Source organism: Gymnogyps californianus, chromosome 3 (assembly GCF_018139145.2).
Source record: "Gymnogyps californianus isolate 813 chromosome 3, ASM1813914v2, whole genome shotgun sequence".
In the NCBI taxonomy this organism is placed as follows: domain Eukaryota; kingdom Metazoa; phylum Chordata; class Aves; order Accipitriformes; family Cathartidae; genus Gymnogyps; species Gymnogyps californianus.
In genome coordinates this window covers 126,510,953-126,533,333 of record NC_059473.1, presented here as the reverse complement: position 1 = coordinate 126,533,333, position 22,381 = coordinate 126,510,953, and the positions used below count along the sequence as shown (strand labels likewise).

Below are 22,381 nucleotides of genomic sequence, written 5' to 3'. Positions count from 1 at the left end.
AATGCACAGGGCACTCGCCAAGTTTTACTTCAGTTTTGTGCAGCGTAACTTGCCGAGCTGATGAGACAGGGGATCCCAAAATGGAAACCGACAGCCTCACATGACTTCTTAATAAAGACACTTCCTCAGATATGTGCTTTGTAAAAACAAAACAACAACAAAAAAAGAGAGATTGCTCAACGTAACAATTGCTTTAACTTTCCAGCTTTTTGAGTTACTGAACTTTCAAGCACAGCTACAGGAAACGTGTTTTATAAGGTTACACGAAGACATGCCATTCGCATCCTGGCACTGCTGAGGGATGCCGGGCGCGGAGCGCTCCTGGTACCCGGCAGGATGCTCTGCTCGTCCAGGCTGCCCAGGCTAACATTGCCATTTGCTTCACATGGAAGTGCTGCACCCCAACTGTGCTTACAGTACAACAGACCGGCTTGGAAGGGACGCTGTCCCTTTGAAATCTAATTAAAAACTTGAATTTTAAGTAGCTTCGGTGATAGAGAAAACCCTCACTTCAAGACCCGGTTTTTCCAAATACTATTCTCTTCATGCAAATGTAGAAATGGCTTGCATTTTCTTGACTATTTATCCCCTTCTTGATTCATCCAGTGCACCACATTTCCATCTGGATATATTTGCCAAGCAACGCATTTGAGGAACATAAGGATTTTATAGGTCTTTGGGGTTTTGTTTGTTTGCCTTACAGACCTGCCCCTAGAGTCAGCTCCAAACCCTGACCCAAAACCTGGTATGCATCTAAACACCACCTTCCATTTTTGAAGGAAAAGCTTACACCATTTTGCACCGGCATCCCACTCCCTGGGGAGGGAAAGCAGCCCAGCAAGGTGCTGGGGCAGCCTTTTAGCAATACACTTATCCAACACACGATTTCTCTTTTTTTTTTTTTGCTCTACCGCAGCAAAACTGATCTGCCGCTTCGTTATATAATTTCTACTTACGTTCTCCTTTAGGCTTTCTCCTTGAAGCAGGCTGCAGAGAGCTCAGGAGCAGGAGCTCCGCAACAAAGGCATCTGCTATAGGAAGCTTGCAAAAGTTCAGGAGCATCTGCTGGGAAATACTCCCCCAAAATACATTAATTTGCAGAGAAAAATAAGATAGGGCTTCGTTTCATACCACCTTTCCTCCACCTCACCTCCAAGTTACATGGAAACACCACGAGCCATTTTGTTTCACGCGCATGCGAATGACGGACATGATAAAAACGCCGCAGGCTGAAGTGCAGAGAGTCCCTCCGCTAAGCTAAAGCTAAAGCTAAGCTTAGCTAAAGCTAAACCGATAGTGTTTTGCACCCGCTTTGCCCGGTGCCAGGCAGCAGGAGCGGACCCGCATCCTCTGCGAGCGCAAGCGCTGCAAGCACAGATGCAACCTGCCTCCCCCAGCTGCTAATCCTTAGGTTTGCAAAAAACCAATAAGCATTAATAAAACAAACAGCAGAAAAAGGGGTAAGGCATTAAAAAAATAAAAAATAAAAAATGGAGAGATTTGTAATTAAGTCCTAAGAATGATGAAACGGGATGGGGCAGCACCACAAACCGTACCCTTGCTTCAAGGAACCGCAGGAAAATTATGCACTGGGTGCACCTCCTGCCCTAAATACAGTGGGTGTGTTAAAAAAAAATCAGTGGTGATCAAGTGTATTTAAATGGGGAAAAAGGACAAGCTCATATCACAGAAATGGGTGTAAATGTGACTCAATCAAGGAAAAATGAACATCTCTTGTAGAGAGCCGGAGCACGAGCGCATGTAGGCAAATGCACGGAGGAAAGGGGAAAACCGGGGGGGGTCAGGGGAGTCCAGCTCCCTCGTGGAGGGAACGTGAGGCTAAACTAATTAAAATGCACAGCCCTTGGAGAGTTTCGGGAGGAAAGTACTGCAGAAATAAGTCCAAAATGGTGCTATTAAATCACAGATATTAATAGCGAAAGAGATCCACAAGTATCTGGTCTGTTAAAATGGAGGGCAAGAGATGCTCAAGCCATTTCATGAAGCATTGCAGAGAAGTAACCACATTAAAATCCTTTACCGATGCTACTCAGCACTCCTTAAAACTGTTTCTACAATACAAAAATAGGCAAATGCCTGAGAAAATACAGCAAAATGGCTGGGCTGCTCCACATAACATTTACGAAAAGTAGGACATCCTTTGAAAGACGCAGGATCCCACCGAGGTGACAAAGGGCTGCGAGCTATAAGTAACCCAGTATCACTTTTGCTGAATTCTCCCCAAAAATCCTTCACTGCAAAAATGCTCCAGAGAAATAACTTCTTGCTTTGTCCGATGAATCAGGAATCATCGCTATTCAACAGTTCCCAAAAGTGCAAGAAATGCAAGCAGAAGACCCAACCTTTTAAAGAAAACATCAGCTGGGAAATAAGGGGGGGGACACTGGGGGACAGACGGGACCTACCTGGCTATAAATCCCTGGAATTTGGTACAAGATAAAGTATTTTCCAGCACAAACTGGAAAAACTGAAGGCCAGTTTACGTAACAAAACTTGTGCACATAACAAACACATCCTCCGTGCAACTGTAAAGTCAGCATTGCAAAAACATTTCTGCGGCAACGTGCTGAAGCTGCCAGCAACATTTTGTGAAAAGGGAAGATGAAACTCAACGTAAAAAAAAAAAAAAAAAAAAAAAAGAAAAGCAACTGTTATTTGTTAAACCATTAAGAAAGAGGAAAAAAATTGCCAGTTCACAACGATCTGTAAATGTGCATGGGGCTAAATTTCAGGACCGCAAAACAGATGTGCGTGCAATTCCTGCAGCTGCACAAACAATACAGACAAATAAGACGGCTCCAGCACTTCAGTGTGAAGTTCGCACTAGTGCAAGGATACGGCTTATTTTATACCCATGCCATCACACTATGATATAAGTAACAGTTTTCTTTTCCCCTCCGTAATTAAAGCCTGTGAAAACAAAGCGATGAAAAGACTCAGCTGCGGCACGGCACTTGCTAGCTGCTGCAGCACAGGGAAGGCTGGGGCTGGAGACGCTGCCTTTAGAAGATGGCAGCTATGTGACACCTGGGTACTCACAGCTGAATCACATTAATTGTATTAATATTAAAAATATTGGCCCTTGGGGGCTCTTTTCATAAGAAATAGAGGCTATTCCTCCCCTTGCTCTAGAGGACGGTGTTGCAGGCACCAGGGAAGGACACAACAGCTGCCCCAGCAAAGGGCAATGCCAGCCTGGGTGGTCAAGCTGGAAGGTGACACCCATCCTCTGAAGGAGAGCGTGGCAATATGGGCATGCACCCCCAAAAAGATTTCTTATGAGCATCTAATGTGTTTTATGAAGTCACATACCTATTACAAACAGGAGGGAAATACCAAACTATTATTTTTGAGAAACGCTGCACCACCAGAACCAAATATCAAAGACGAACCGATAATTTATTTGACAAGTCTCACTCCCCTTATCCTTGTGTCAAGGCAATCAGTCCTTTCCTTCACTAAATTACTCTTAGAAACAACAAAGAATTAGGCTGTTATGTATACTTTTAATTTTTATTCTTCTCTTTAAAACCACAGCTTTCAAATGAGAACATGTCAGGGGTGGATACCTCACCACACTGGAAAAGAAAGTTCACTGCAACCACCTGCAACACTCCTGAGCAAGACAAATGGCTTTCACCAGGTCTCCTGTCGAGGAGGATGCCATTCTTACACAGTCGAGCAGACATTTAGTTAGCTGTCATGAAATATTTATTAGTCTGCTGATGAGTTAATTAAAAATTTTAATAAGATTTCAGTACTTACTGAAATTATTTACCCCATGTACAGTCACGGTGTTGACAATAGATGGATAAGTGGTATACGGAGTGATTTTATATTTTTAATGACTTATCTACTTGTCTGCAAATGCTCTAATCATTGCTAACAGCTGTAAAATTTATCCGTCCTTCATATTTAACATGCAAAATAGTTGCTAGATTGCTTCTACCCTGTCATTCATCCATTATTACTCCATCATTTTCAAAGACCATTGCAGCATCCCAAACCCAGACCTAGTGTACTGATGAAATACTTCGCTATCAGCACTCACATTAATAATGGCAGGGTGGAAAAGGTCTAGAGTTTAACTGCAGACCCTCTCAGGAAACAACAAGCAAACAACATCTAATTGTAATGAAGTATTTTCATCTGCTGGAGAAATAAGGATGTGATGGGATTACCATTGTGTTGTGCAGCAATGCCATTCTTCATGGTATATTCATAAATAATATGCTTACACAAAGTGGAAAAGCTTCCTCTCCATTTTTACATCAGTCAGGAGACTGCTGTGCAGCTGTATTTTCCGTCTAAAGATAGATGGAGTCCGGAGGAATACAGAGCAAAGGGAGCTCATTTGTGACATTATACTATCATATTTAAGAAAAAAACGCTGCAGCTGTATCTGTAATGGACTGTCGTGGTTCAACCCCAGCCAGCAACTCAGCACCACGCAGCCGCTCGCTCACTCCCCCTGCCCAGTGGGATGGGGGAGAGAATCGGAAAAAAGTAAAACTGGTGGGTTGAGATAAAGACAGTTTAATAGGACAGAAAGGAAGAAAATAATGATAATAATAATAATAATAAAATTACAATAATAATAATAATAAAAGAATTAAAATATACAAAACAAGGGATGCACAATGCAATTGCTCACCACTCGCCGACCGATGCTCACTTAGTTCCTGAGCAGCAATCTGCCCCTCCCAGCCAACTCCCCCCAGTTTATATACTGGGCATGATGGCATATGGTATGGAATATCCCTTTGGCCAGTTTGGGTCAGCTGTCCTGGCTGTGTCCCCTCCCAACTCCTTGTGCCCCTCCAGCCTTGTTGCTGGCTGGGCATGGGAAGCTGAAAAATCCTTGACTTAGTACAAACACTACTTAGCAACAACTAAAAACACCAGTGTGTTATCAACATTATTCTCGTACTAAATCCAAAACACAGCACTGTACCAGCTACTAGGAAGAAAATTAACTCTATTCCAGCCGAAACCAGGACAGGTCTCTAATTACTTACTTTCATGAATTAAAGACACAGGAGAGAGGGATTAAAGATGAGACTGCAGAATACGAGGAGACAACAAATGTAAGAAATTTGGAGGAGTCTCCCATTCAAGTGAGATGAGAGTCAGCAACATTCGGCGGCTTCGCTTCCCTCTCTTCTGCAGGGATCAAAGCAGGGAGAAATGTTAATGCTCTGAAGTTAAAAAGACGTATGAAAACCCTAACGAGCATTTTACACTGCAGATGCGTAAGCAGAGCTTCACTTGGTGCCATGCGAGGCAGAAGCTGCAACACAACCAACTTTAAATGTCCTCAAATTTCTAAATAGCTTAAAATTGGCTGCCAGTGAGAAACGCACAGTAAAGCCATATGCTCACTTCCAGTGTAGTAAAGAGGAAGGGATTTCTACTAGAAATTAATGTCGTTAAACTCAACTGCTGACCGCTTACATGACCCCTAGTAATATCTTGCCCTGCTCCCTAAGGGGTTTCTCCATGCCTTGACAATAGTCATTCATGGATCTAGATCGTATTTCCTATAAATTTTAGCAAATTCCTATTTTTGTTGTCCATCAATTGCCAAGAGCTGCATGTCTGCTTTACAGACACCATGTATTTATATGCTAAATATTTTGTTGAATTGCAGGAAAACTGAGGTCGAGCCTTGGGATGTCTCTGGTCCAGCCTGCTCTGGGTCAGCTCTGGGGTCTGTCCTCGTGGTGAAGAAGTTTTTCCTTGTATCCACCTGAACTGCCCTTGTTCCAGCTCCATCGAGCAGAATTCCCCGTTTACAACTCTTGTATAATAAACTGTCAGTAACGCCACCGGGTTTTGTTTTAATGTTTGTCAAGATCTGAGATGACCTTTCCTTGCACAAGAACATCCATTTCCTTTGTTGTTTTTTCATTTGCGCAATTACGGGGTTTGAATTGCCCATTCAGATTTTTACTGTCTTTCTTTAGGACTGTTTGTTGAAGTTTTTTTCGTTAAACCTTCCACTTCATCTATGCAGTTTCACTTACTTTCCACCTCTGGACTATTTACTATTATGGCTGCCATAAATTTAAGACTGCTTAAAGCAGAATTTTATTCCAATATCTTAATAAAAGATTTTCCCTTCATTTGCTTCACATTCAGAGATACGCGGAAACTGCTCAGCTGTATAAATCCAATGCTAAAAGACATACCATCCATCTGATGTTCCGTTACTTTGTTATTAAAATTTGCTAATTAGTTTGCCTTTCCCTCTTCACACTTGGGCTTAAGACAGTGGAGAATTTCCCTACAGATAAAATTGGTCCCTTCTTAACAACCCATTCACGCTTCTAAAAGGAATATGCTTTCTCCCAGGTGACATTTTGATATGAACTGTAACAAGCAATGGGGCAATTTTCCTTTGATTTTGAATTTCATTTTAACTTCGCCAAATATATTTTAATATACATTCCGCAGTTCATCTGTAGCTGGGGTTCGTGACAGCTCCATTAAACAAATGTATGTCTTTCATTGTATAAAGAAACTCTGGGATAACAAGGTAGAGGAAGCAGGGGTGGGGAGGGAAAGCACATTAAAGCTAAGGCTTTATTAACCTCACGAGGCTTCTCTGAAATCTGCAAGGGGAGTCTAAGATCTTTACGAAAATAAAAGAAACTATGGAAACTATGCTGAGGCACACAGAAAATAAGGAGGTGATTGGTGACAGCCAGCATGGCTTCATTAAGGGCAAATCGTGCCTGACAAATTTGGTGGCCTTCTATGACGGAGTTACGGCGCTGGTGCATAAGGGAAGAGCAATGGATGTCATCTACCTGGACTTGTGCAAAGCATTTGACGCTGTCCTGCACGACATCCTCATCTCTAAATTGGAGAGACATGGATTTGAGGGATGGACCACTCAGTGAATAAGGAATTGGCTGGATGGTCGCACTCAAAGAGTTGCAGCCAACGGCTCAATTTCCGGATGGAGACCAGTGAGGAGTGGTGTCCCTCAGGGGTCCACAGTGGGACCAGTACTATTTAATATCTTCATCAACGACATAGACAGTGGGATCAAGTGCACCCTCAGCAGATTTGCAGGCGACACCGAGCTGAGTGGTGCGGTTGACATGCCTGAGGGAAGGGATGCCATCCAGAGGGACCTGGACAGGCTTGAGAGGCAGGCCCGGGCGAAGCTCATGGAGTTCCACAAGGCCAAGTGCAAGGTTGTCCTGGTTTGGGCTGGGACAGAGTTAATTTTCTTCCTAGTAGCTGGTACAGTGCTGTGTTTTGGATTTAGTGTGAGAATACTGTTGATAACACGCTGATGTTTTAGTTGTTGCTAAGTAGCGCTTATCCTAAGTGAAGGACTTTTCAGTTTCCCGTGCTCTGCCAGCAAGCAGGTGTGCAAGGAGCTGGGAGGGAGCACGGCCGGGGCAGCTGACCCCAACTAGCCAAAGGGGTATTCCATACGTCATGCCCAGTATATAAACAGGGGGGAGTTGGCCAGGAGGGGCGGATCGCTGCTGAGGCATCGGTCAGCGGGTGGTGAGCAATTGCATTGTGCACCACTTGTCTTTTCCTGGGTCTAATTTCCCTCTTTTTGTTATATTTCTTTTCATTACAATTATTGTTATTATATTTGTATTATTATTATTGTTATTATATTTTATTTTGTTTTAGTTATTCAACTGTTCTTATCTCAACCCATGAGTTTTACTTTTTTTCCCCGATTCCCACTGGGTGGGGGGAGGAGTGAGCGAGCGGCTGCATGGTGCTGAGTTGCTGGCTGGGGTTGAACCACGACAAAGGTCCTGCACATGGGTCGGGGCAATCCCAAGCACAAATCCAGGCTGGGCAGAGAACAGATTGAGAGCAGCCCTGAGGAGAAGGACTTGGGAGTGTTGGTTGATGAGAAGCTCAACACGACCCAGCAACGTGCGCTCGCAGCCCAGAAAGCCAACCCTATCCTGGGCTGCATCCCCAGCAGCGTGGCCAGCAGGGCGAGGGAGGGGATTCTGCCCCTCGACTCCGCTCTCCTGAGACCCCCCTGCAGCACTGCGTCCAGCTCTGGGGTCCTTGGGACAGGAAAGACATGGACCTGTTGGAGCGGGGCCAGAGGAGGGCTACAAAGATGATCAGAGGGCTGGAGCACCTCTCCTATGAGGACAGGCTGAGAGAGTTGGGGTTGTTCAGCCCGGAGAAGAGAAGGCTCCGGGGAGACCTTACAGCAGCCTGCCAGTACCTAAAGGGGCCTACAAGAAAGCGGAGAGGGACTTTTTCACAAGGGCAGGTAGTGATAGGACAAGGGGTAATGGCTTTAAACTGAAAGAGGGTAGACTTAAATGAGATGTAAGGAAGAAGTTCTTCACTGTGAGGGTGGTGAGGCACTGGCACAGGTTGCCCAGAGAGGCTGTGGATGCCCCATCCCTGGAAGTGTTCAAGGCCAGGCTGGATGGGGCTTTGAGCAAGCTGGTCTAGTGGAAGGTGTCCCTGCCCATGGCAGGGGGGTTGGAACTAGATGATCTTTAAGGTCCCTTCCAACCCAAACCATTCTATGATTTTATGAAAAAAGCATCTATGAGGAGTTTGCTATATATTCCTACATATTTTTTGCTATATATTCCTAGCACCTCATCCTCTTTGCAACAGCTAGTGCTCTCCTAATCCCTAACTCGCAACTCCAAAAGGTAAGTAAATTCAAGGAGGAGAGCAAGTGTTGTAAATATATGGGAAAAAAACAGATTTTTATGGAAAAATATTGCTTACCTTTCCACCTTAGAGACTTCCCTGTGTATTAGCTACCCTAATGTCACAGACCCAGGCAGAGCCTCTCTGCAGCCTCTCCATCCCACTCCAGCAGGGCATTGGACGATGCAGACAATTTCTCTGCAGATGTTGAATTTCACCCTGAGTTGATAATTCTTACCAGCAATGTACTCTGAAGTTTTAAGCATCATTTGTGGTGCTTTGAGATGTCGGCATGTCAGGGAAGATGAGGACAGGACGCCATGGAGGAATGTTGATCAAGGATGAGCAAAATTAAGATTTGCGTTCCAAATCATCAGGATTTCACAGGTGTTGTGCTCCTAAAACTTCCTTGTAATGAAAATTATTTACCAGTATTTCTGGTTCTTGCAAAGTACTATTGTAGGTGACGCTGCTGTCTCCAGCTCACAAGACTGACTCAATAGTAAATAATAATTTAAACCAGCATGCAGGCAAAACTGCCAGGAAATACTTTAAATTTCAGTCCTTTCCTGGTGGCAGCAGGTGTGTGTGCGTGTGTTTTAACGTGTATACCTTCATCTTCAAACCACAGGAACTAGGTATTGATAGGTTTCTTTCTCAGAAGCAAACAGAGCCACGTACTTAGCAAAACCTCCCCTGTGCTGGTGAAAGGTATTCACCAACAACTCAGCAGGCAAGTAAAAAAAAAACACCAGAAAAATTCTTTTCGCTTTTTGTCAGCCAAGCAGTAGCTTTGGGTTTTCGTGTTTATCTCTTGAAAGTTTACCAGAAGCAGATCTTACCACTCTCTTGAGTTATTGACAAGTGGTTACACACCTCCCATCAGCTCTAAAAAATGTTTTTAGTGGTAACTGCAAGATAAAAAAGACTTCTCTAACTAAAAGCACAAATAGTCCTTACTAAGGGTTTAACCCACCTAAAATTTTTCTCTTTCAAAGACAAGATCAAAAGTAGGGAAACAAACAAAAAGGCAGTTCTAAGCAGGTTTTGTTTGTTATTTTCAGAAGATAAAAGGACCTCCTTGTCAGATATCATACTGTGCCACTTTTTCCCCAGAAGCTGCTGTGAAGGGCAAGTCTGCCCAAGGCGATGAGCGGGAGCAATGACCGCGAGCATCCAGGAGCAGAACCTGCCTCTTGCAGGGTTGAACTCACTCACCATCCCCAGCTCTACTCCCAGCTGGCTTCACCCCATCTAAGAGGCTTCAGACAGAAGATAAAACGTCATGGGAGGAGGAAGAAACCCCTCCAGAATGGACAGCTATCACCCCACGAACACAGCCAGGGTGGCAATGCCCATGAAGATGTGTCACTGCCCAGCAAGACGAATGCTCGCCCACGTTTTTATTACTTTATGATAATTTTTTCCTTAAATGCTTCCACGCTGAGTAAACAGAACGGTGCTTCATACAAAGGGCTCAATGTCCAAACGGAGATCAGTCACAAGTGGTGTCCCTCAGGGGTCCATATTGGGACTGGTACTGTACAGTATCTTCATCAATGACCTAGATGGTGGGAGTGAGTGCACCCTCAGCAAGGTTGCAGATGACACCAAGCTGAGTGGTGCAGTTGATTTGCTGGAGGGACAGGATGCCATCCAGAGGGATCCTGATGAGCTCAAGAAGCGGCCACATGTGAACCCCATGAAGTTCAACAAGGCCAAGTGCAAGGTCCTGCACTGGGGTTGGGGCAATTCCCACTATCAATACAGATGGCGGATGGATGGTTGGATGGATGGATGGATGGAGAGCAGCCCTGCAGAGAAGGGCTTAGGGATACTGGTGGACGAAAAATTGGACATGAGCTGGCAATGTGCGCTCACAGCTCAGAAAGCCAACCCTAGCCTGGGCTGCATCAAAAGCAGCATGGGCAGCAGGTCGAGGGAGGGGATTCTCCCCCTCTACTCCACTCTCACAAGACCCCCCCCGGAGTACTGCATCCAGCTCTGGGGTCTTCAGCACAGGAAAGACATGGACCTGGTGGAGCGGGTCCAGAGGAGGCCACAAAAATGATCAGAGGGCTGCTATGGAGAAAGGCTGAGAGAGTTGGGGTTGTTCAGCCTGGAGAAGAGCAGGCTCCGGGGAGACCTTCTTGTGGCATTTCAATACTTAAAGGGGGCTTATAAGAAAGACAGAGACAGACTTTACCAGGGCCTGTAGGGACAGGACAAGGGGCAACGGTTTTAACCTGAAAGAGGGTAGGTTTAGACTGGATGTAACGAAGATATTTTTTATGATGAGGGTGGCGAGGCATTGGAGCTGGTTGCCCAGAGAGGCTGTGGATGCCCCACACATCACTGGAAGTGTTCAAGGCCAGGTTGGACGGGGCTTTGAGCAACCTGGTCTAGTGAAAGATGTCCTTGCCCATGGCAGGGGGCTTGGACTAGATGATCTTTAAAGGTCGCTTCTGACCCAATCCATTCTGTGATTCTATGACTCTAATCCTCTGGATCATCTTCTATGAACAAAAAAAAGGCAGAATTTCTCGTACTTCTCTGGCTTATGGAGGCAGCAACCATAGCCGTGTCCTGCAGGGAGAATCAGCAGTCGCTGGTGTCTTACCTCCAGAGAGCTGACAGCCAACGGGAAGCCCGACACTGAAGAGGTGTCCTTGAGAAGGTCAGAGCAGTAGCTAACACAAACTGACAAAGAGGTACCAAAATAGCTAAAACAATGGAAGAAAGTAAATAGGTACCGATTTATAACCTTATATCCACAGGAAGGGCTTGTACAGCAAATACTACATTAGGCAAAGAACACCAAATCGTTAAGTCCCGAAAACTGACGGACTCACTTGAGTGTGGTTTTCAATTAAATGATACATCATCTTTGTGGCCCAGGAAGTAGAAATTCCTCGAGGGCAGCAGAGAACTCAGCAGACTAAAAAGCCATTAACATATCCAGCATCATTTACTGTCCTGTTGGATGCTGATTACAATCCTGCTCAGCCAAGACACAAACGCATTTCCACCTCGTCTCCTCGGCACAGCAAGAGCTACCTACATGGTGGGGTTGGAGACAGCGATGAATTAAGCTTCCATTGTTCAAAGAACCACTGCAGATGTGGAGGAAGGGGTTACAACCTGCATTAATGCTGTACACTAAAGGTGATGATAAACTGATCACTGCAGAAGTGGCTGCGGCAGATTAAAATGTTCCCATTCCCGGGCTGTCTGTAAAGAGGATCCCACGCTCACAGCCTAAGAGTTCACATGAGCATTTCTCACTTGCTTCAGCACAAGAAGCTTGGGTTGAAGAGCCACTGGAGAGGGCTCAGCCCAGCCTGGAGGACTCGGCAGTGCTGCAGATGAGAAGTGCTCACAAGAAGCTGTTCTTCCACATTCAACCATGCTGTTGGATGAACTCATGGAAGCCACCAGCTTTGCCATGTAGGTAGTGACCAACAGTGGGGGGACAAGGACATCTCAGACCTTGGCAGGGTTTCTGCAGCTGGTGTCTGGTCACGGTCAAAGAATTAGGCTGGATTTGCGTAGAAATGTGAAAGCCTAAGAAAAAGGTGCATTTGCTTAAAATTTCTAGGAGTAGTAAGGCAAATGGACGAAGTGGTTTGTTCCAAAAGATAAGCAAAACCACAATCTGGATATTTAAGTAGTCAAAATAGATCTCATCAAAGCTCCTGGGCAAGCAACTTTTCATGGAAGATGACCAAATCCTTACTTAGACATTTTAATTTTTTGAAGGAGCTAAGCACCAAAAGTTCTACTTAATGGAAGAGGTGCGTGTCTCAAATACTTTCTGTATAAACAAAGCACCCAATCTGACTGTCCAACTATAGGATTTACATGTGAAAACAAAAGCATCTAATGGTATTTTTAGAAAAAAGGAACAGAAAGAGTTCTCAGATGTGAAACTAAAACCAGCTCCCATATCAAAACAGTTCTTCCTTAATTTTGCACAGAAGAGCCAAAGTCACTAGCAAACATCTGAAATCCCATCAACTGTTTTCTTCTCAACATATGCTTGAAACTTTTGTCTTTAGCATCGCGCAGGTGCCTCTAACATATAAACATCTAACAGAAAGAGGTATTTCAACATTACACAAACAAGGACTGCAGCAGAATTAGATGACCAAATAAAAACAAAATGGGGGGGAGACTCAGTTAAAACTCAAACACCTTCAACAGGGTGAATGCTTTTAATATAAACTTTTTTGCTAGTGACAGCTGGCTATAACATCTTCACGACAGATATGAAAAGAAACGTGTTGGGGGCCTCCACGTGCTCATTCTAACTTTTCTTCTTAAAAAAAAAAAAAAAAACATACCCCAAAAAAACAAAAAGACTCAACACTTCAGCATTTGTATTTGGCAACCTAAAGAGAGAGATACCTCTCCTGCTATAGTAGCTGCAGGCTAGCCAGCAGAAGTACAAGAAGCCCGACTTGAAGATGCAATATTGCTGGTGGGTGTCCTCTGCGAAGCGGCAGAAGCTTCAGAGCTCTCCCTGCACGTGGTCCACGGCGGTTGTCCTGTCCGTTCTGTACCAGGCAACCTAGAGAGCCTTTTGCAGTGGACATGGCGGGGGTTCCTTGTTTGTTTGTGCTCTTTGCTTTTTAAAAGCAAGGCTTCAGGAGTGCCCCAATGGCTTTAATTCGTATGTGGCGAGACAAGTCTGGGATTTCTTCTTCCTAAGTCCCCAAAAGTGCTGCGTGCATCTTTGTCTTGATCAGCAAGACTCCACTTCAAACACAGGGCTGAAACAACATCCCTCTCTAAAACTAACAAAAGAGGTAGAAGAACAGATGATTTAGAAGTACGGTGACTGCCAAGCCCGTCATCTGTGTCCTTCCTACCCCGCCAGCAGCCCCCGGGAAAAGGGAACGGCAAGGCAGAGGTTACGACTTCAAGGAAACTCACCTACAGTAAATACCTCTCACGAGATACCGTTTATAAAGTGTTGCAACACTTGAAAACACTGTTAACAGCAGGAAATCTATTTAAAGTGGAAGGAATATGATCATTAAGGAATAAAGAGGGAGTTTCAGCCCAGCAAAGACCTAGGGCTAGGGTGGGGGAGGGAGCGTCTCGGCGACTGCATTTACATTTTTTCATCTCAAAGCCCCGTCGCAGGATAAAGGGGATGGGAACTCAATCACAGCAACCGGGTTTCATGCCAAGCCAAAAAGTCTATTTGCTAGAGGAAAGAATGAAATTTAATAAGACAGGTTGGGGGGTTGGGGGGGGGGGGGAAATAAGGAAAGGCTGGGAGATGCCAGGTGGGATGAAGGCAGGGCTCCCCGCGGCTCCCCCCACGCAACTGCAGAGGTTAACCCGTCAGTCCCCTAAATTAGGGGAAATCCAGAGCAGCCGAGGAGGCACCTCACCCTTCAAATTAATCTAGAACTCACTCTTCCTCCTCGCAACGATATCCAATTTCATAGTTAAGAATTTAACCCTTTACTTGCCTGGGCTGCACCCGTCAAGCTGCCTGACATTAAGAGATGTCTCAGGTAAAGCCTGGCCAGTGCTGGGCGCGTGATTTGTACTCATTGCTTTGGAGAGGGGTCGGGGAAAGAAAATAAAGAAGAAAAACTGTGTACAGCCCAGCCTGTGGCACGCTCCAGCCCAAGACCCTCAGTCTGCAAGCTCCCAGCCTGGGCAGGTATTAATTGGCACCTGGAAAGCAGAAGGTCTGCAGCAGGGAGAACCCACCACCACCCTGCGAGGTCACCTCTTCAAAAGCTGAATCTGGCCAGATACCGGAGAGAAAAATAAAGACATCTTAAGAATTGCAGGAGCTAAGATTTTTTGTTTGTGTGTGATACGGCTTACCCGCTTCCAATCAAAAAGTAGCTCTTATGTCCAGAGGGAAAGGTGATCTTTTTGCAGTGAAAAATCCTGAATCCAACTGTGCATTTATCAGGCAAAGCATGGTTTAATAATTAACTCTGAGCAGCACTTCCAGCACTGGATTGGGGCTCTGCTGGTTTCTTACCACTCACAGGCAGCCCCCCAGCTCCTCTCTGCCTGGGTGACTCCAATCTAACAGTCAGGACAGCACACAGCAATACAGAAGTGGTATTATTTCCAAATTTTACAACCATGCCTATTTTCCACCACCATTTGTGCTAGAAATGGAAGACACCAAGGCAGAGAGCAAAGAGCCTTGCCTAAAAACGCAGGGCGAACACTAGACAGCCAGACAGATCAGGGCAAGGGGGATGGCTCCCCAGCTACCACCACCCCTGCACCCCATCTTGGTGCACCGATTATCCACCCTCCGGCCACCAAACCGATCAGGTGAGGACAACTAGACCAGGGGCACAGATATCTCCAAGCCACCGCAGTCCCTGCTGCAGCGATCATCTCACCACAGTTTAGGGAAGCAGCCAACTCAAGGACAGAAACCAAGTGGCCAAAGCAGCCTACGGAGGACATACAACACCAGTATCTTACTGGGACCAGTATTTACACTGCACTGAAGAGGAGCCTAGGAGCAAGCCATGCTCAATCCAGAAGGAAATATCCCTTTTTCCATTGCACTCCAGCCAAAACTAGCTCCGACGCAAAAGTTTCTTGCAACACCAGCTATCTCAAACAGGGAATTGTGATACAAGCAATAGAAAATTTCATCAGACAAAAGCAGCTGTATATGCAATTTCTGCCTTACGGCATGTCAGCTAGAAGCTGGTTTTCCAAGGGAATTAGCAGGGGTACAGGTCCTCCCCTCTCCTGCGTACTCATGGTCCACAGCAGTAAGCACTCCCAGTCTTGATGGAGAGAGGCTGCAAATCCCACAGCCATACAGTAGCTGCAGCCAACACATCATCCAACTGCTACTTGTTTTACCATTTTGTTCATTTCTAAATATATTCTACCGTCTTTCCGAGTTACCACTCCATTACAACAATTTTCCTTTAAGATATTGCCGGCTGTGGGCAAACCACAGAAGTGTTCAAGTTGTTACATGCATCAGCTAGTAAGAGCTACAAGGATGCTGAGTACACACGTCTTGCTCTGGAAGTTGTAGTAGCCCTTGCTATAAAACATTTTGATTTCCCAACTTTGTGACTTTTAAAATTCTCTAGTTATGGACTCAATTCACCTGATCAACACCACGAGCCAGCCTACAGCATAACACTGACTTACCGAAACCACATATTATTCTTTAGCACAAATCCTTTGCATACCATTCTGCCACCGCAGCAATTAGCTATTCAATTTTGCAAAACATATTGAGAAAGCGCAGTTGATTCAGGCAATAATTTCATCTTTATGAGCTTTTAAAACAACTCTCATAGCTACGAATGCAATGCAGACTGACTGCACATCTCATGTATGGAAAACAACCCAAAGGATGCCAAGGACAGAGAAAAACAGCGACTTTTGCTTTCAGCAGTCTCAGTAATTAATTCCGCATGAAGAGGTGCTCCAGCAAAAACCACCTCCGTGACAGGTTTAAACATTTTCCGCCAGAGGAAAGAAGAAACAGAGACCTGCAACCTTACCTCTATCTTCCCGAGGTGAAAGATGGTTCATGGGAAAAACTGGACTCTTCAGTTAATTAAACAGCAAAACAACCGAATCCTAGAGCCTCAGCAAACGCAGGCATCGACCTTCCATGGGCAGCTTTCACATGAACTCTTCTGATAGGGGACCAGCATCAATTACTGAGTCCTGCGGAGGAAAAGACAGTTTGTTTGCATTATCTTTCATTTATCTTTCTGAATTATTATTCACACAATGCAATTTTCAGTGTTTTAAGTAGAAAAACAGCAAAGTTGAGGTCAACTATTAATTCACAGCAGCATCATTAATAGCTTGCTGACCTTCTCAATACTGTCAATTGCAAGGTATCTTTTTTATTTCATTGGAAAAGAACTCATCAAGGTTCCTCAAGCTTTAAGCTACTTGGGGAAATAAAGTAAATGAAAGCTTAATACTCCAACCGATAGGTTTTTTTTTTTAAATTCTCCCCTCCCTCTTTGCCAATGCCACTCCTAAGAAATAAAGATTACCCTCCAGAAAAACACAGCACAGATCTAGTAGCAAATCTGCCACAGCGAGACAGCATCTACGCAACACAGGAGATAAAAAACTAGCACCAGAAAATTACAGTTGGCGTTTACAGCCAACAGGCTGCAGACCACCACCGAACTCATAAAACTCAAAGATAATGAGATCCTTCCCTGCCTCACAAAGGCACGGATAGTAAATTGCTGTTGTTACTAAGCATTAAGCTAGAACCGGATCAAGGGGATTTCTCCAGTTCCTCCTCTTCCACAGACTTTCTGTATCACCTTCGATAAGCCAGGTAGCCTCTGAACCTGGGATGAGCATAATTATTTCTCTCCGAAGCACGTACGCCATAAAAAGATACTAAGGCTGCAGAACGTCCATTTTCTTCAGCTAGCCCCTCTCCTGTAAGTCATACCAGTCTGAACCTTGTTCCTCTCGAGCCAAATGCTAGTATGTCAGCTAATCTGCGGCTTGCAAAGACCTTGCTTGGTTGAAAAATTTAAGTTCATAAAATTGGGCTCTTCATATTGTGATGCACTGCCTGAATTCTAATGAAAAAGCAAGTAATTTTACAAAAAACAACCGTAGAAACACTGAGATGAGCTTCATAACCTTTCTTCCAAGCAACTCCACACGCTGCAGTTTCTATAGCCAAGCTTGCTACCCATCCCATTAAATGCTCCGAGACAGAAGTCCCAATATTGCTTTTAAACTTTTATTTGTAGTAGCTATAGGATGCAATTCATCTTAATCAACCTTAGACATCTAAGAGCTGGTTGGAAACCAGAGCTGGTAATGCCAGGGTCCCTCTGCAGTCAATAAACAGGTCCACAAATCTCCCCTTGGAGATGTTGGATGGAGATGTCTGCAGGTCCCGGCAGCCCAGCCGGCCCCAAAGGCTGGCTGCTGCTTCAGCGCATCAGGTTTGGTCCCCAAGGAACCACCAGGTTAGAAGTCCACGTTAAATGACTTCCAGGATGTGTCTGTTTTCTTTCTTTCTCTCTCTCTCTCACAGGGTTACTAGGATTATTGGGTTAAATTTGTACCTCTGAATTCGAGCATGAGGGGAGTACCATCATTAGTTCAAAACCTGCTTGTCCCCATCACCGCTCCTGCTATTACAAAAGAAATTACTTACATAGACAGGCTCATTAGAATACTGTCTTAATAATACACCCATCATTAGCAACACAAGACTCTTATAAGTCACTCGTTGCAATTTATTCATGAAAAATCAAGTAGGCAAAAGGAGGGAGGAGAACTCAGACGGCAGCATCGTCTCCAAGGCACTGGCAAAGAACAACTCTGGAAGCTTACGGATCTGCATCCAAACAGAGAGGTGCAACTAGAGCACATCCCGACAGCAGACGGGATTCCTGCCTTGTTAAGCATCCATTTTTATACGCACACGCACATAAATGAACACAAAAGATGCACAAACTGCTGTATCGCTCCAGCTTCCAGTCTGAAAGTTGCATTTTACCAGTAGGAGACAGTCTTTGAATTTCTAAATAATATATCTGTCCCAGCTGCTTTCACTACCCCTACAATAAACAGACAAAACGATGCTAAGGAAGGAACGTTAAACACAGAAAAACATAAATAATAATGGAAACTTTAAGAATATGTTTCCAGATTCCTGGGGCAAGGTGTGTATCTAGGGGGGATTAAGCTCCCAAAACTAAAAAGGGAAGATGTTCTTGTTTTAAAAAAACAAAATAATTCTTCTCAAACTGGCTCTCATGAAAAGGAAAGCAACAATCAGAATAAAAATATATATATAACAATGAGAAGAAAAACTAAATTGTTGGCATATTAAAATATATCAGGAATGTAGCGATATGAAACAGCAAGAGAAGCAAAATGCAATGAGAGGAACCACAATACTCACAGGTTTGAGCATATCAGGTTATAAAAATTACCTAGGAACAGCAAATTCCAGCAATGGCCGAGGACCGTTACTGCACAGAAACAGAGCAACCACCAGCAATATTATAGGAACGGCAGAAGAATGCAACAAATATTTCTGCTCATTAATTAAGAAAGAAACCAGATGGTATAGTCATGCCACAGGAAACATTTTCTATTCCAAACAGCAATGCAGGCAGATGTGAAACAACAGCTAACAGAGCTGGTCATTTTTAAGTCAGGAGATCTTCAACTGCATCCCAGGGGCTTTAACAGAGCTGGACAAGAAAACCTCTGGACCGTTTATCATAGCTTCCAGCAAGTGTTAACTATGGAGGTTTGAGAGCATTGGAGGACATGCTGTTGTGTCAATATTTTAAAAGCGTGAGCAGGATGACCAGGCTAATAACAAGTTATCAGTCCAGCTTACACCCCAGGAAGAAAAGGAAAATGCTGGTATAAAATCTAATCAGGAGTTGTAGGAAGTAAATAACTGATGCCTATCGACACATAGGTCTTAAATTAATTGTATGTGTTTTTATTAAGACTACAAGACTGGCTGCAAACTGTAACAGCTCTGATACAACATACTTCAGAGTTCGGCAAATCATTTAACTTTGCAAAGTATGATTTCTCAAGTAACTGCAATTACATTACATAACATGGAATGTATTAAACAGATTAATAATTGGCCAAGCGACAAGTCATAAAATATAACTAGATCATCATTAATCACGTGCTTGCACTGAAATCCCAGAAGGAGCAGTTCTTGCGCCCTACATTACTCATCCTCCTGCAAGCCATGAGCAAAAGCCACTGCAAGTCAGGCTCACACCGACTCTGAAAGCTGCAGACAGCAAAGGACACGAGATCTGGATCTGTTACCAACGTGACTACAAGCAAAGACCTTGCACATCTTTATCACCAAACACAAATTCGGAGCAGAGACCCTTCCCAATCCAGACGAGACGTAACAGAGGAGGGACACACCAGCAGCCTATGAAGGCAGCAGCAGCTTGCTCAGTGTAAGAAAAAAGGGGCAAGAAATGAAAGTAGCAGGTGGCAAGTCCAAAACCAAACCAGAGGCAGCGGTTTCTTCACACATGACCCAGCTAAGCGGTTTAGCTCCTTGCCGCAGGATGTTGTGCATGCTAAACATCTGCGCGAGCTGAAGGAAAGACTGGCCAGGTCACAGAGCAGACACCCGTGATGGTTACTAATAAGATGGACATCGTCTCTGGCTGGGAAAGTCCTGGAGATGTTGAAAGATCAGAGGCTGGAGAGTTGGGAAAGTGTCATACAGGGTCTGCCTAGTTCTCACATCCTTCTGGAGGCTCCACTTTTAGAAACAGGGTGCAGATCCATCAATGCTAGTCTTATATTCTTCACCTCAGAGTAGAGGAAACTGAACTTTGGAAAAGATCTCAGTGATGGTGGACCACCAACCACACGTGGCTCCCCAGAGCAGCTTCCTTTGGCAACAGCACTGCACCGTCCGTGTGCATGAAAAGCTCCTGAACGCGGGAGCTCAACCCACGACTTCAAATACAACTGAACTTGGGGAGGTCCTACAGCCTCTCGTGCAGGTGACCATATCAGATGGTATTAACAACCTCTCCTTTTCCAGAGATGGTGAAACCATGGCTTTTGAACCACAAGCAGCCTACAGGCAGCCCCCGAGTCACTCCTGGACTGCAGCGCAGTTGCACAAGAAGTAGTGGGGTGATGCCGTCCCAGGGTCATCAGGTGATCTGAGCCCACATCAGCAGAAGAAAGCAGGTTTGAGAGGCAGACAGAAACACACGCCTCATTTAGAGAGCACCAAAGATCTTCCAGACATAATTCCCTGGCAGAACCACTCCATCCCCTCAAGCTCCCCCATGTCCCACATGCTTCCTTGTCCTCAACCATATGAAGATTTTGCTAAGCTTTCCCAGATCATTACTCCGCAACCTGTCTGCAGACCACTACCCGTAGTCCATAAATCACAGTAAGAAGCTAAAGGAGCTGGATCTCGGTTTTTCTTTCCAAAACGTAATACCTTGAGGCAATAATAAAAGACACTTTACAAGTGCTATTATGCACAAGCTTTCAGTTTAAGATATAAAGACATCTGGAGGACAGATAGAAGAAATAAGTATCCATACATTACATACATCAACAGCCCAGGATATTTTTCCCTTTCATCAGAAAGCCTTTTAATTAGTAGGAATATGCACTTAGAAACTGCCAACATTAAAAACCCCAAGCCCTTTCAATAAAGCTTGCACTGAGTGGTGACCTTGGCTCTTCTGTTTTCTTCCTGAAATGTATTCAGCATTTCTTGCTCAAACTATTGACAACTTTCACTGAATGGTTTGAAGTGATTTGCTTTAGGTGTATCCCTGTTTTTCCCTCCGCCAAAGCATCAAAGTTGGGTTGTTCCCTGCAACCCAACAAAGCACAAAGAAGAAATATCCCATACAAGTCGAGGGATTTGGACCCTGGTTTTAAACAGTTGAAGCTGAGGGCAAGGAGTGAGTTATCCACGATCTTGTTAAGCATATCCTCTGAAGCTGCTCTGAGCAAGGTTCAGACCAGATGACCTCCTGACACCCCTTCCACCTAAACTATCCCACAGTAACTATAGCAGACTCAGCATACCAAAAGTTCTCCTTATCCCATGAAAATGTGTTCAAACACATACAGGAGAGCCTGCTGTGTTGCTGAACCCATCAGCCTTTCCATCCACATGTCTGCTTTGAAATTCTACTAATCAGTTGAAAAATTAGTGGAGAGTATAAGGAAGCTAAAATCTAGCACAGTGTTTAGGCTCAAGGTTAACTGCTAATATATGTTTGAGTAAAATATATCCACTAAACCATTTCAGACATTCCAGCGACCAGAAGAAACAACTTCCTGTCATCCTTCATCTGAGCTAGATCTCACCCAAAACCTTTCATCTTCAGCTTACTACAACATTTTCCAGTCCCTCAAAGTCATGTGCTTTCTACTGCATCTTCAGCCATGGACCTACAGGGCACAAACGCTTTGCAAGTGAGTTCTCACACAGCCCGTGATGGACCGAGCCACCACAGCACCTTTGAAGAGGTCATCATTTAGCATGTGACACATGCGTCTTTCAATACCTCCCTTGTTATAGTTTACTTAGGCTCTAAATATTTTATCAATGACTTTAATATTAAACTGCATAAACAAGGGTCCGTGGAGGCAGGACCAGAAACGGCACTGCTCTCTTCACTTGATGAGTGGGCTCCAGACCTACAACATGAAGACAAACATGGGTTTGTCCAACGCTGTGACTGTAGGATCCTCTCCTGTCTGTCAGCTGCAACCGTTTATTCCATTTAGCCTAGGTAATCAAAGCTAATAACTTATACCCACCTACAAAAAGCAAGTGGAAAGGAGTTAGGAGGAATTTAATGTTTATTGTATGTTGACAAAATCCATAATTTATTTACTTGTTTTTCATTGCTGTGCTATATATAAAAAGGGCACACTACAAGGCAATAATAAAAAAGAACGGCTTTGTTACAGGAGGTTGCAGGGAGCCTCCTGCAAGGACCTTCCTTCTCTGCCTTTTTACAAGTAACGTGCAGCACGAAATATTTTTTTGCAACTCCTCCAAACTCCAAGGCTGTTGGGCCAGTGTAAATGCTGCATTTTTGAAAGGGATATTTAATCTCCCTTGAGTAAGGATATTCAGGCAACAGTTTCAAGGCAATGCTAATTCTCACTACATTTC

General features: G+C 44.4%; 1 protein-coding gene across 2 annotated transcripts in view; it reads right to left on the bottom strand.

Annotated features, from left to right (window-relative positions):
• The window catches only part of NCOA1 (nuclear receptor coactivator 1), a 187,150-nt gene that overhangs the window by 118,192 nt on the left and 46,577 nt on the right, over window positions 1-22,381 (bottom strand). For both annotated transcript variants that reach the window (XM_050893741.1, XM_050893742.1), the window contains exon 2: window positions 16,218-16,386. The gene's annotated coding sequence lies outside the window, so the exon portion shown is untranslated. The remainder of the gene's footprint in view (window positions 1-16,217; window positions 16,387-22,381) is intronic.